Genomic DNA, 12,124 nt, shown 5'->3' with positions numbered 1-12,124 from the left:
GCTTGGGATCCCAGCTATGAGAACACCTGGTGTAAAGAAGGCTATGGAAGCCATGAATGAAAAGCTGCGAAGATCTGGGAGAGTGAAAAATCCTGTGCAGAGATTTACCTCCTATGATGGTTATGTGGCACATCACTATGCATATATGGCAAAGGTTGTGCAGGTTGTTGAGCCCACATGCATTGATGAGGCTATTGGAAATGTGTGTTGGGAGAAAGCTATGGATGAGGAGATGAATGCACTATATGGAAATGAAACTTGGGACTTAGTGCAATTGCCTGAAGGCAAGAAAGCCATTGGATGCAAGTGGGTGTACAAAGTAAAACATAACAGTGATGGAAGCATAAACATGTACAAGGCTAGATTGGTAACCAAAGGATATGCGCAGACATATGGCATTGATTATGAGGAAACTTTCAGCCCAGTTGCCAAGATGGCAACAGTGAGAGTTGTGATAGCAGTGGTGGCTGCATCAAAGCAATGGTCTTTACATCAGATGGATGTAAAGAATGCATTCTTGCATGGGGATTTGCAAGAAGAGGTGTATATGTTGCAGCCACTTGGTTATGAGGATGTGGGTCACCCCGAGCATGTTTGCAGGTAGGCTGAAGAAAGCCTTGTATGGCTTAAAACAAGCACCAAGAGCATGGTCTGACAAGATTTTTGAATATCTTGTCACTATTGGCTTTCATGTAGCCAATGCAGATTTCTCGCTATATGTGAGACATGGTGATAGAGGGGTTGTGCTTGTTGTCATCTATGTAGATGACTTGATCATTACGGGGGACCATGATGCAGAGATCTTTGATGTAAAGATCTTGCTTAGACAGAAGTTCGAGATGAAGGATCTGGGGGAGCTCAGATATTTCTTGGGCATTGAGGTGATTAGGTCACCACATGGTATTGGATTACTTTCTGCAGAGACAGTATGGCTTGGACATGTTGTCCAAGTATGGTATGACAGGCTGTAAGCCTATCTCAGTGCCATTGGATCAGAATGGCAAGTTGAGTGCAGATTCAGGAGAGATTTTGGAGGATCCTACTATGTATAGGCGCATAGTAGGAAGCTTGATATACATGACGATCACCAGGCTAGATTTGAGCTATGCTATTGGGTTGGTGAGTCAGTTTATGCAGGCTCCACGGAAACCGCATTTGGATGCATTGATACTGAGGTATGTGAGGTCTACTTTGCATTGTGGACTATTCTATGAGACTGGGACAGAGATATGTGTACATGGGTACATAGATGCTCATTGGGCTTGTAGTATCTCAGATAGAAGATCTACCAGTGCATTCATGTTTTCTTTGGGGAGTGCTGCTGTGACTTGGAGCAGCAAGAAGCAGCCTACGGTTGCTCTATCCAGTATAGAGGCCGAGTACAGAGGAGCTGCTATGGCAGCATGTGAGGTAGCTTGGTTGAGAAAGCTACTTGCAGATTTGGGTCTATCAGTGGATAGACAAGTTGTCATTTTCTGTGACAACATTAGCAGTATACAGTTGGCCAAGAACCGAGTTTTTCATGCTCGTACGAAGCACATAGAGGTCCACTACCATTTCGTCAGAGAGAAGGTCTTGGCAGGAGACCTTGACCTTGTTTATGTCAGCACTGAGGATCAGGTAGCTGACATCTTCACCAAAGCATTGGGTACAGAGAAGCTCCGCAGATTCAGGGCTTCACTTGGTGTACATGAGATGGAGTGTTGAGATATCGAGCTCATCTCGTGAGGCGGTGGACACTGATGACCCGCCCCACACTTACACCACTGGCATGGTTGGTGAGATCATGGGTGATATGCGGCCAGTGGGATGACAGGCTGTGTGACAGCCATTCTAGAGACTGGCATAGTTATAGCGCCAGCTCATTTAGTCGGGTTCACACTATAGAGAACCCTTGTATGTATTTGGTTGAGTACCTTTCATATTGTGTGTACTCTTATCTTTGTATGTGGTGTGTTGAGTGTTGAGTAGAGAAGAAGAAGATTTTCAGCCTCTCACCTTGTGTGTTCTCTATTAGGGTTTTGTGAGTGTGTGTGTGCTTGCAAGAGCTCAAGCTCTCTTCCCCCCTGCATCTTTTAGGGTTTTGTGTGTGTGTTCTTGCAAGAGCTCAAGCTCTCTTCCCCCCTGCATCTTTTCAGCAAGGAGTCAAATGAAGAAGTATTGCGGGAGGATAATCCCCACATGATGGCCATGATGGCAAAACAAGGGAAGCTGCAGAGGAGGGTAAGCCTCACAAGGTACAAGGATTAGCTTACAAATCGAAGAGGAGCCCAGGTAGTCAGCAAAAAACAATGTGCTCAAGAAGCACGTATAGCCTGCCCAAAAACAACAAAAAGGAGTGTGGATGGAAAAGTCCACAGAAAGACCTACAACAAAAAGCAACAGTGAGGCGAAATCCTCAGGTGCCGCCGAAAAGAGACAGCAGCACAAGCACTAAAAGAAGTTTCTCAACAAAACAACAAGCTACAAGAAAAGGCAGGATAATATGATATATGGGAGGATACAAAAGGTTTAAAATTGGACACATCCCTTGATCAACTCTTGTCCTTAGTGCCCACCAACTATACAGGAGGAAATTGCTGAGCAATCTGCTAGGTCCCAAGGAAGAGGACAATAACTTGTCTGATTCCTCCAGCAGTGAGTCAGAAGCCATCTGCAAGTCAGTCAAAACAATAAAAATAACAGTAACGGATAATGATTTACCCCAGATAACAATAATGTTAGAAGGGAAGCAAATCCAATGAAAAATATTGGATGGAGGCTCAAGAGTCAACATATTGTCATAATCCATAGCGAAAGAACTCAGCCTCACAAAATAGGACCATGCTCCTTTTGCTGTGAAGATGGCGGATCAACGTATAGTCCAACCCCTAGGATTAGTTCACGGCGGGGAACACATTCAAATTGATGGATATGAATTCCCAATCATATTTCTAGTTCTCTAAAAAGAGAATGAGGGATCATATCCGATGTTGTTGGGAAGACCTTGGCTCAGGCAAGGTAAGCTCAAACATAACTGGCATGGGAATCAGAAAAGAGAAAAAGAAGGTAAAAATCTCCACAAACTCTGAGAGGAAAGTAAATCCACATCTCAAATCCTTGTTCCCAACTGTATATAGAAAAGATCGTGTCCAAGTACTCAGCAGAAGTACTTAACATGAAACCTACGAAAGAAACTGCAGCAGCTGACATAGAATAGTGTTAGAGGAGTAGACAGAAGACGTTGAATCCTTAGGGAATGCAAAAGAGCCAAAGGGCTAAAACAATGGATGGAGGCAATGCACTGCAAAGGCACGAAGTAGCAGCAATTCATCAAAGTACAAGAGGAGGAGCTCATGGAGGTCAATTTGGGAACGAGGAGCACCCGCCAGATGGTAAAAATCAACGCAAAATTGGAGGAAGCAATGAAAAATGAACTCCATGAACTATTGACCCAGTATAAAGATGTCTTTGTCTGGAGCTACATAGATATGCCTGGCATTGATCCAAGCTTTGACTAACACAAAATAAACCTAAAGGAAGATGCAGTTCCAATCATACAGCAAAGGTGCAGGATGAACCCCAACTACGCCACGAAAGTCAAGGAGGAAATCGATAAATTGTTGTGCAGTGGGATTTATCCACCTGATCGAAAAAGAAACTAGGTTGAGCCCCATAGTCATTGTGCCAAAGAAGAATGGAAAGCTACGAGTTTGTGTGGATCATAGGAAGCTAAATGTAGCTACCATACCAGACTTATTTCCATTACCTTTCATTGACTCGATACTGGATGTTGTACGGCCACGAAATGTATTCCTTGTCCTGGATGGATTCACTGGATACAACTATGTCAGAATGGCACCCGAGGACTGCATTCATCATGAAATGGGGAACATGCGCGTCAAACATCATGACCTTCAGACTCCAGAATGCACACGTAACATTCCAATGCACGGTACAAGAAATTTTCTATGAATTCATGCGTGTGTTTGTGGATGACTCCAATGTCTTCGAGAAGTGTGTGGAGCATATGCATCAGCTACGCGCCTATGCTTAGAAAGATGCATGCAAACTAAGCTGAAGCTGAACCAAATGAAATGTGTGTTTGCTGTAAGGAGTGAAACACTACATGGACACATAGTTTCCAAAGATGGAATTGTTGTCGATCATCCGGCCAAAGTCAGGGTGATAAGAAAGTTGAGTCCACCACAAAACATGAAGGAGCTTGGCAAATTCTTGGGCCAAATCAAATGGGACAACTAATTTCTCTGGCACCTTGCTAATGTGGCACAGTCACTATACACCCTCACAAAGAAGGGGGGGAAATTCCTCTGCTCAAAAGAGCGCAACAGGGCCTTCCAAAGTCTTAAAAAAATGCTTTTGCTAATGCACTGATAATCCAACCACTAGAATGGGACAAGACATTTTATGTGTTCATGGATGCATCAAACATAGCAAACAGAAGTGTGCTGATGCAATAGATAGAAGAAGGGTGGTATAGGCCTATTTATTATGCTAGTCGGATGCTGTCAAATGCTAAGAGAAATTACAGCACCACTAAAAGGGAAGCCCTGGGACTAATTTACTTAGTCAATAAATTTCATCATTAGCTGTTGGGTAATCACTTTGTGTTTCATGTAGATCATTAAGCCCTAATGTATCTGGTAAATAAGCTAGATTAGAAAGTTGGCAAGGTGGATGATTCTATTTCAAGAATTTTAGTTCACCATCGTGTACACTCGGTCAACAAGCACAAGATCTTTTAGGAGGATGACAAAGTACTACGGTTTAATTCAAATCTTGGACCACACCTAGGTAAGCTTAAAATACGTTGGATGTGTCTCTATCAGATAGCAAAACAATTAAGCTCAAACACATTCAGGTTGCAAACACTCAGTGGGTGGTGAAATACTCCCCTAGCCTGTAAACAGATTCAGACTCAGGCCCTATAAAGAAAGAAATGATAAAGGGAAGCAACCAAAAGGTCAGGAGCAAAGGTAGAAACATTGGAACAATGCATGGTGGTAACAATCCCCATCTATACAGTGCAACTAGATAAAGACACGTGCACATCACTCCAATGGGTAACATCAAATGCAAAGAGAATGCATGATGAAAAGCAAAGGGGTTAAATGTGGAGCAAAGAGGTGTAAATACAACACACAAAATAATGCAAATACGCATAAGGATCATGACATTTTTGGGCGGTTACCTCGCTTTTGGGGAAATCATCATGGGAAGGAGAAAAATCCTTAACTTTTATCCCTAATCAAGAAACCCTACCACAGCCAAACCCCACCCCAACTACCCTCTCTCCTTGAATTATTTGCAACTTTCTCTCTCGCACTTTCCCACTCTCGTCATCTACAACTCTCTTGATATCACCTATCTTTCCCCCTTCTTACAAACCTCAGCAAAACCAGAATCAGCCATAGCTATAGTAGTAGCAAAACAGTGGAGTTTGATCCTTGCAACGCCATGTTTCACCACCCTGTGTTTCAGCACGAGTGGTTGTAGAAGGTCGGACTGCACAGCTTTGCACAAAGAACTAGACGAGTCTGCAACAAGAAAACATAGAAGTAGAGGCACAGCTAGCAGAGTTGATAAAGAGCAACACAGTGAAGATGGAAGGGCGTAAGGTAGTGCCGGTCACACCAAAAAACATAGCTAAAGAATTCAATGTTCCTGATGAAGGCATCACCAACGCCGACTCTTATGATGTGGATATCGAGGAGGATCTCTCCAAAGGAATACTCTGTCACCACCTATTCTAATACAAACAGGCAAAAGAAATTCAAATTTTATTTGGATATGATTTGTCAACTTGACAAGAACACCAACATAAGAAAAATCAACTACAGGTTGCTGGTGGCAGCAGAACATGGACATAAGGTGAATTGGGCAGTGGTGGTGACCAAGAACATGCAACAATAACCTCAAAAGCTTAAGGTAGCAGGAGGTCACACAAAGATGGCTGGTCACTTAAAAACTTTGGCATGCTAGGTGAGTTAGAGAAGGATGACTCAGCTACAAAAAAACAAGAGAGATTGAAGAAGCATAAGGAAAAGAAAGTAGGCAAGAAGAGACAAGAAGAGGAATCTAAGAGGAAAAAGCTAGCAGAAGAGGCAAAGAAACAACACCTTTAAAGCCAAATCTACCAAATGTGAAGAAGTAAACAATGGTAAAGAAGAAGTAACCTCAAGTGGAGTTGAAAAGAAGACTCAAGAAGCTGCCTCTAACAAAACAGACCCTCACAAAAGGAAGTTTGATTGGTCTCAGCACATCACTACTCTCAAGCCGAAGAAGAAAAAGGTGGCCCAAGCAAACAAGGAGCAAAAGAAGTAGCAACTTGAAGACATTGTCAAAAATCTAGTAACAAGTGGATTGTCCCCTGGCAAAAAGAAAAAACAGCATACGTGACGACATAGGGGAAAATCCAACAATCACCAACCATCATCAACACTGAGTGATAGGCTGAAGAAGATGGTGCAGAAAACTAACCCAGCCACTCATTACATTCTCACATCATTAAAAAGCAAAGCAAATTGTGTCATGGTGGACAAGGTGGAGAATGAAGAGAGACTAGCCAGGGTTGATCACGTGGAAGAGCAAGTTTAACAGCTGCTGTCAGCTCCTCAGGTCCAGCAACACAATAATCAAGCTACTGCTCAGGACTTGTTTACGGAAGTAGCAACAACAAGACACCATTGAAAAACTACATGAGGAAGCAGCAAGACTGCGAAGGAGAGGGGATGAGTTGGAAATGGTGATCTTCGAGCTTCGAGCAACAAACAACGATATCCAAAGCAAGCTACATCACGCAGACCAAGTGGCTCAATCAGCAAAGCTGACAAAGCAACCCGCATTGTGGAAAAGATCGCAAGGAGTTACTCCTTGCAAAAGATAAGTTGCGGATACATGAGACCATGGATGATGCTGAGGAAGATATCTCGGTAGCCTAAATGCCAGTGGAACTAATGGCGCAGTGGGAAGAGGAGCTCACCATCTCTCAAAAAGCATGTTGGGAGGACAATTTACAGCTCTACTGAAAGAATAAATGGCACTGCCAACTCCCACATGCCACCTGCTTCTACCACCAATTCCACCTCAAGAGAAAGATGAAGCTGGAGACAGAGCTGGAGGGTCAACATCCGCACAACCACCCACCAAGAAGCTCAGATGCAGAAATCATCACCACCTCCACAGTCACCAGCTCTAGAGGAATTCCACAAACAGATCAATGGTGGGTAAAGGAGCTGCAGAATAAAGTACAAAAGCTAACAGAGGAGCTAAATGAGAAAAAGGAACTGGAGATTAGGCTAAAACTACTCCATAAGCAAATGTCAAAGGTGTTGGGGCCCCAGAAGAAGGCTCAAACGGATCAACATCTACTGATGTTGGGACCAACAAAAACAGATAGCAACACTTAAAAGGCCGCTTGAAAAAGAGTAGCAAAAAACAAAGCTGGCACTAGCCAAGGGGAAAGAACCAGTACAGTAGTAGATCGATCCCATAAAGAAAATAACAGTTGGCACTACGCATGCCATAGATCAGTAGTCACCAGACCAGCTAAAAGAGCAAATCATTATCTTAGAGAGAAACAAACATTTGTGCAACAAGATGAGAACACAGCCAAACAAACTGCCATGCTAGAACTAGAAGAGGCATTCAAAAACATAGACAAGGCACTCATGCAGGCTTATGCAAAGCTAGACAAGCAAAAAGCAAAGCTAATTCACCTAGAAGAGCAAGCCACGGAGAAGAAAACTTCCCCAAAAACAAGGTCTCGACGACGGAAGTCAGATGCAGCAGCAAAGCAGTAGGAAACCATTAGCGCAAAGAAGTTGCAGCAGCTGCACAGTTTAAAAGAAGAAAACCCCAAGCTGAACTCCCAGTTGTAGAAAATCCAACATGAGTTGAAAGTCATCGAGGAAGAAGCCAGTAAGCAACAAGAAAAACCAAATCAGCTGATAGAGGCAATCAAGAAGAAACTGGTAGACCTACAGAAAGAAATTTAGCTAAGGGATATAAGGCTAGCCAAAGCAAATCAAGAAGAACTGGAGCTGCAACGTGTACGACCACAACTAATGCAAGAGCAAAGCAAAAAATGGACGTTACATGAAGAACTACTGACAGTCGAGCAACAGTTTTGAAATCATCAACTCTGTTAGCTACCACAACTAATCAAGTAAGCATTCTCCTTCAGCCAACTGGTGAATCTAAAGGAGGCAAAATAGAGACATCAAGCATAGGCAACAAAACAATTGAAGGCCAAAGCATAAAATCTGGAGTATGCTGATCAACCCTTAATTCCTTCACCTCCCCTATTGATACAATTCAGCCCCATGATAATAGGGGAGGCTTAAGATGTGATAATAGGGGAGGCTTAGGATGTGATCCCTAGGAAGCAGATAGGCACTAGTTAAGGAATAAAAGGTGGTTCCAATTTAGACCACACTAGGCACCCCCATCCGTCTCCACCATCAATCATTCCGATCAACCTTTGAGGCAGTTGGGCGCAGAGCCACCGGGTGTGCCAGGTGTTGACTGTTCAACAAAAGCCGCAGACTGATGGGACCTAAAGAACTGGCTAGAGAACATAGGCCAACAGTAAAACGGCAATGCTCAAACAGTAGTGCACAGATGGTAGCGCACATGCGCGCTATTGTAATCGTATGTGTACTATTGTAACAGTCTGATAAGAGAATGTTCTTGTAATAGTAAGGGCAACAGTGGGACAGGACAAGAAGAAGGTCCTTCAAAGATAGTAAAGAAGAAAGAATTTAGCAATTAGGAGATAGAGATATAGAGGGATAGAGAGAATAGTCAAGACAGAGTTAGTTTTGAGCAAGTAGCATTGTAGAAGTGTGAAGAGCACAGTAATACAAAGTGCTTGAACATTATTCATTGTGTACTATCTGAGTGAGCGAGTCAGAGAGTAAGCTTTTGTGTTTTCTGTGTGCATTCTCTGATCAATTTGTGAGCTTGTGAATTTTGAACCCATTGGACTTAGGCATTAACAGATTTGCTTCTAACCAGTAGTGATTGACTGTCTTGCCTATTAAACATCTTGTAGTAGTAAGGACTTTTGAGGGTATCATTGGTAGCATTTAAGTTTGTATTAATCTCAATCTTCTCCTTTATTAAACATCCTTTCTTCTTTAACTTTTCCCTCTGATAGATCTGCCCTTTGCTCCCATTCCATGATCTTTGTTTTTGCTTCTTGGAGCTCGGTATGTGCTTCTTAACGTTGTAGCCTGAGTTCCTTGTTCTCCATCACAAATCCAAGTTTTGAGCCTCTAAATCTTTTCACTTCCCTTCCTTAGCTTGTAGTTGTCTCATAAATCCTCGGCCTCCTCCTACTTCAGTTCGAAAATGTTGGCGAGAGCCCGAGCAATAGTGTTTATGCTCATGAGCCCGGCTCTTAGAGATGCCTACCTTAGTTGTGCATTGTTTGGGGTTGCCCTTGGTTCTAATCTTGGCTGTAGCACACTAGTACCCCTAGGTAAGACACTTCTTTGGTCTTGGGTTGTGTTTTTCTGACTCTTAAATAGCCCGTTTCTTCATAAGTCAATTGGAAACTATCTTTTTCTTTTTGACTCAACTCAAGGTTCATGGAATTACATGTTATCTTCATTCCTATTCCTGGCTGCTTCTTTTTCACTTCTTGCTTTTTCACTTTATAGCCTCTCTTCTCATGCCCTTTGTTATGCTTCTCTCTATTTTGTCTCCTACTGAGCTGTTATGCTTCTATCTATTTTTCCTCCTTCGGGAGTTGTTTGCTCTACCTGTTCGTAGGCTCAGTTTTCTGCTTGTTCTTGGGATTTTTGGGCCTCTTTTCTCTAGTTTGTCTTTGCTTCCCGGATTATCTATTGCTCAAGACTTTTAACTTGTATTTGGGCTTGGCCTACTAAAGCTTTTGCGGAGATTTCTTCAATTCTATTTTCCTTCTCTCTTGCTCTAGCTCCAACCTTTGTAAAGCCTTTTGTAGATTTTCCTTTGCTTTTTCAAGCTTTTCCTCTACCACCCTTCACAGTTGTAGTTCAGTATTCACTCGAGGTGGAAAACCATTGTACAAGACGGCCACGCCTAAGCAGAACTTCTCCTTTGACTTTTTCTCTTTGGATGCAAGCACTGGGCAAATTTTCATTTACCATCGGCTTTTCTTTAATAAAGTCCCCTAGCTCTTCCCTTTCTTCTAATGGACTTTGGTGTCTTGACTTCTCTGTTGTAGCTCAATAGAAGTTGTGATTGAGCCTCCTTGATTTTGTATTGTCAGTTGATTTTTATCCCAATCATGCATCACCCTTACTATTCTGAGCCATGGCCTTCCTAGCAGCATTGGGTAAGCAGTGCCCACAACCAACACTATTGAGGGTATGTTGAACTTCATACGCTCAATGCTCACTTCCTCTATAGTCCCCAAAGGTTCCACTGTTCTAAGATCTATTTTGAATGGTGCCTTCCTCATTTTCTTTATCTTGAGCAACCTTCAAGTTGGCTCATTAATGATGTTCACCCATTATTATGACCCAATTTTTTCTATTTCTAGCATTTTTAATGTGGAAAAAGCAAATAATATGGTCACATATAGGCAGGAGCATAAATATTGCCACACCCTCATCAAGAAGAAAAAGAACATGGACTTTGAACCCCTCGCTAATGGAGTTACTATCCACTCCGCACGATCATCAAGAAAGATAGCGAACCTCCTACCTATGCAAGTGGAGACATTGTACTCTCAGCTCTAATAGAGTGCTTAGAGGAGGAATAAGCAATGCTTAGAGTTCTGATAGTATTAAGAGGAGGAATATTGCTCAGAGTTTTGATAGTGTCGAAAGAAGTAAGGAAGAAGAAAGGACTTGGGCACAATGTGCAAATGTGCTCAGAGGTTTCTACAAATGTGTCGTAAGCTATGATAGTGTAAAGAGAAGGAAGAATAAAGAATAAAGAATAAAGAATAAAGAGCTTAGGAATAGTGTGCAGATATGCCGAGAGGTCTGCAGGCATTGCCCTAATCCATGATAGTGTGGAGAGAAGGAAGAAAAAAATAATGGAAAGCTTGGGAAAGGCCTAGAGATGTGCTTAGAGGTCTACATACGTGGCTTAGAAGTGTGCAGATGTGCTCTAGGCTGTGATAATGTAAAGAGAAGGAAGAAAGAAACAATGAGAGCTTGAGAAAGGTCCGCAATGTGCTGAGAGGTTTAGAGATGTTTAGAGAGGAAGGAGATAGAAGGAATGGAGAGCTTGGAAAAGGTGGGCAGGTTGAAGAGAAGAAAGAAATCATAAGAAGCTTGAGGGGAGAAAATGAGTCTCCAGGGGGGGGGGGGGGGGGGGGGGGGGGCAGGATACCTCGTTCATCTTTTTTGTTCTTACACTAGTCGCCATCTTTGTGTTGCTTGCTGTCGTGAGCCATTTGTCCATTCTCTACGTAGTCTCAATGTGCTCTCTAACAATGCTTCAACTTGAAATTCAATCATTTGTGTAGTTACTTCTTATACTTGGTACAACAGCCTAAATTTCCAGGCCTTGAGAGAGAGGGGTTTATTGGGGGCTCATGAGACCAATGGTATACAATATGTGAGAGTATCTTGTCTAATCTATAAACAAAATATAATGAAAATGAGAGTGAAAAATAGATCGAAATCGTGAGAGCAGGCACTTATGGACAATGAAGGCATGCTACGTTGAAGCCTAATAGAGTTGCGTAGTTGTCTGAAAACCTCATCTAGTGATGGATGGACTTGAGGGGAAGATCCACACTTACGAATCAACATAATCTTGAAAATGGTTGTCCCCCCAAAAAAGAGTGCGTGTTTGAGTCTAGCATCGCATTGAGGGTGTTCGATTTTGCGACGCTTTGGGTCTTTGGCAACATAAATGACCTGTGCATTAATGCATGAGAGTACACACAGAGATACAGACCTATGCCATCTGCTCCTAAATTGTGTAGGCAATTTATGCAAGGGCATACCCCCTTGAACTATGAATACAAAATGAAATATTAAATATGATGTTGGAATGTAGATGTTAAATGGTGAATGCTGAGGATGTTAGTGACGCCAACCCAACTATTCCGCTGCTTAATCCGAAATTGTAGAATGTATGAATGAAAAAGATAAATGCAATGGAATATTCAGAAGTC

This window comes from Cibotium barometz, chromosome 62 (assembly GCF_041138505.1).
Source record: "Cibotium barometz isolate CiBa-2024 chromosome 62, ASM4113850v1, whole genome shotgun sequence".
In the NCBI taxonomy this organism is placed as follows: domain Eukaryota; kingdom Viridiplantae; phylum Streptophyta; class Polypodiopsida; order Cyatheales; family Cibotiaceae; genus Cibotium; species Cibotium barometz.
This window is presented reverse-complemented; position numbering follows the sequence as displayed.